Raw genomic sequence first — 3,796 nt, 5'->3', positions numbered from 1 at the left:
CCCTCCTATCCATTGATGCTCAAAGCCTGGATCCTTTTTACCCTTGCCTTTTGGTTTTAAGGGCTATTGGCTTTTTCTATTGCTCCTTCTTTCTATATTTTTTTCGCCAATTTTTTTTCACTGCTTTTTCTTGCTTCAAGAATCAATTTCATGATTTTCAGATCATCAATAACATTTCTCTTTGTTCATCATTCTTTCAAGAGCCAACAATTTTAACTTTCATAAACAACAGATTTAAAAGACATATGCACTGTTCAAGCATTCATTCAGAAAACAAAAAGTATTGTCACCACATCAATATAATAAATTAAATTCAAGGATAAATTCGAAATTCATGTACTTCTTGTTCTTTTGAATTAAAACATTTTTCTTTTTAAGAGAGGTGAAGGATTAATGGATTTTATTCATAGCTTTAAGGCATGGTTACATACTAATGATCATGAAATAAAGACACAAAACATAGATAACATAATACTAAAAACCGAAAACAAAAAGAAATAAAGAACAAGGAATGAATCCACCTCTAGTGGCTTTTCTTGAAGGACCAATGATGTTCTTTAGCTCTTCTATGTCCCTTCCTTGCCTTTGTTGCTCCTCCCTCATTGCTCTTTGATCTTCTCTTATTTCTTGGAGAATGATGGAGTGCTCATGATGTTCCACCCTTAATTGTTCCACATTGTGACTCAAACCTTCTAAGAAGTGTTGAGTTGCTCCCAATAGTTGTTTGGAGGAAAGTGCATCCCTTGAGGCATCTCAGGATTTCTTGATGATGAACTTCCTCATGCACCTCTTGAAAACCGTGAGGAGCTTCTCTTGCATGCTCCATCCTTTTCTTGGTGATGGGCTTGTCTTCTTCAATGGAGACATCTCCTTCTATGATAACTCCAGTTGAGTAACATAGATGGCAATAGGTGAGGAAAAGCTAGCCGTGCCATAGGTGAGGGCTTGTCGGCTATTTTGTAGATTTCATTGGAGATGACCTCATGAACTTCTACTTCCTCTCCAATCATGATGCAGAATCATGATGGCCCGATCTACAGTAACTTCAGATCGGTTGCTAGTAGGAATGATGGAGCGTTGAATGAACTCTAACCATCCTCTAGCTATAGGCTTGAGGTCCAGTCTTCTTAGTTGGACTGGCTTGCCTTTGGAGTCTCTCTTCCATTGAGCTCCTTCCACACAAATATCCATAAGGACTTGGTCCAACCTTTGATCGAAGTTGACCCTTCTAGTGTAGGGGCGTTCATCACCTTGCATCATAGGCAAGTGGAATGCCAACCTTACATTTTCCGGACTGAAATCCAAGTATTTCCCCCTAACCATTGTGAGATAATTCTTTGGACTTGGGTTCATACCTTGGTCATGGTTCCTAGTGATCCATGCATTGGCATAGAACTCTTGAACCATTAAGATTCCGACTTGTTGCATGGGGTTGGTTAAGACTTCCCAACCTCTTCTTCGGACTTCAAGTCGGATCTCCGGATACTCATTTTTCTTGAGCTTGAAAGTGACCTCAGGGATCACCTTCTTCTTTGCCACAACATCATAGAAGTGGTCTTGATGGCTCTTGGAGATGAATCTTTCCATCTCCCATGACTCGGAGGTGGAAGCTTTTGCCTTCCCTTTTCCTTTTCTAGAGGATACTCCGGCCTTAGGTGCCATTGGTATGGAAAAACAAAAAAAAGCTTATGCTTTTACCACACCAAACTTAAATATTGCTCGCCCTCGAGCAATAAAGAAAGAAGAGAAGAAAGAAGAAGAAAAATATGATAGTGAGGGAGAGAGGTAGGTTCGGCTTAGGGGAAGAAGGAGGGGTTGTGTTGTGTGAAAATGAAGTAGAATGGAAGGGTATTTATAGGGAAGGGGGGGAGGTATGTTTCGGCCATATGGGTGGGAATGGGAGGGAAAGTGGTTGAATTTTTGAGGTAGGTGGGTTTATGGGAAGAGTGGATGGATGTGAGTGGTGAATGGGGTAATTGGGAAGAGGAATTGAGGTGATTGGTGAAAGGTGTTGGGAAGTGTGACATGGGGAAGAGTGAATTTGGATTAGAGTGTGATTAGGATTAAAAGGTAAGGTGGGAATATGTTAGGTGGGGATCCTGTGGGGTCCACAGATCCTGAGGTGATCCTGTGGGGTCCACAGATCCTGAGGTGTCAAGGAATTCCATCCCTGCACCAAATAGGCATGTAAAATGCCTTTGTGCATCATTCTGGCGTTTAAACGCCCATTGGTGCACATTCTGGGCGTTCAACGCCCATGTAAAGCATGTTTCTGGCGTTGAACGCCAGTTTCATGCTTGTTACTGGCGTTCAGCGCCAGTTTTTCCTCTCTGGGCACATTCCTGGCGTTCAGCGCCAGAATGTTGCTTGTTTCTGGCGTTCAGCGCCAGAATGGTGCTCTGTTCTGGCGTTGAACGCCAGCCAGATGCACCTTACTGGTGTTGAACGCCAGCCTGTGCGTCTTCCAGGGTGAAAATTTTTCTTCTGCTATTTTTGATTCTGTTTTTAATTTTTATGATTTTTTCGTGACTCCTCATGATCATGTACCTAATAAAACACAAAATAACAATAAAATAGAATAAAATAAAATTAGATAAATAAAATTGGGTTGCCTCCTAACAAGCGCTTCTTTAATGTCAATAGCTTGACAGTGGCTCTCATGGAGCCACAAGGTGATCAGGTCAATGTTGTATAGTTGTCCACACCAAACTTAGAGTTTGGATATGGGATCTTAACACCAAACTTAGAGTTTGGTTGTAGCCTCACAACACCAAACTTAGAGTTTGACTGTGAGGGCTCTTCTTGACCCTGAACTGAGAGAAGCTCTTCATGCTTACTCTCTTTTGTCACAGAGGGATGGCCATGTGCCTTAAGCACAAGGTATTCCCCATTCAATTGAAGGACTAATTCGCCTCTGTTGACATCTATCACAGCTCCTGTTGTGGCTAGGAAAGGTCTTCCAACGATGATGCAATCATCTTCTTCCTTCCTAGTGTCTAGGATTATGAAATCAGCAGGGATGTAAAGGCCTTCAACCTTTACTAACACGTCCTCTACTATTCCATAAGCTTGTCTCAATGACTTGTCTGCCAGTTGTAATGAGAACAAGGCAGGTTGTACCTCAATGATCCCCAGTTTTTCCATTACAGAGAGTGGCATAAGATTTATCCCTGACCCCAGATCACACAGAGCTTTTTCAAAGGTCATGGTGCCTATGGTACAAGGTAATAAAAACTTGCCAGGATCTTGTCTCTTTTGAGGTAGAATTTTCTGAATCCAAGTATCCAGTTCATTAATGAGCAAGGGAGGTTCACTTTCCCAAGTCTCATTACCAAACAACTTGGCATTCAGCTTCATGATAGCTCCTAAGTATTGAGCAACTTGCTCTCCAGTCACATCTTCATCCTCTTCAGAGGAAGAATAGTCTTCAGAGCTCATGAATGGCAGAAGGAGGTTTAATGGAATCTCTATGGTCTCTATATGAGCCTCAGATTCCTTTGGATCCTTAATAGGAAACTCCTTCTTGCTTGAGGGACGTCCTAGGAGGTCTTCCTCACTAGGATTTTCGTCCTTCTCCTCCCTTGTGCATTCGGCCATGTTGATCACATCAATGGCCTTGCATTCTTTTTGGATTCTCTTCTGTATTACTTGGGAGAATACTGGGAGGGGTTTCAATGACTTCTTACTCAGCTGGCCCACTTGTGCCTCCAAATTTCTAATGGAGGATCTTGTTTCATTCATGAAACTGAAAGTGGCCTTTGACATCAGAGATATTGGCTAATTAGAAGTATTTTGT

This window comes from Arachis stenosperma, chromosome 4, assembly GCF_014773155.1.
Source record: "Arachis stenosperma cultivar V10309 chromosome 4, arast.V10309.gnm1.PFL2, whole genome shotgun sequence".
Taxonomy (NCBI): Eukaryota; Viridiplantae; Streptophyta; class Magnoliopsida; order Fabales; family Fabaceae; genus Arachis; species Arachis stenosperma.
Note: the sequence above shows the minus strand (reverse complement) of the source record.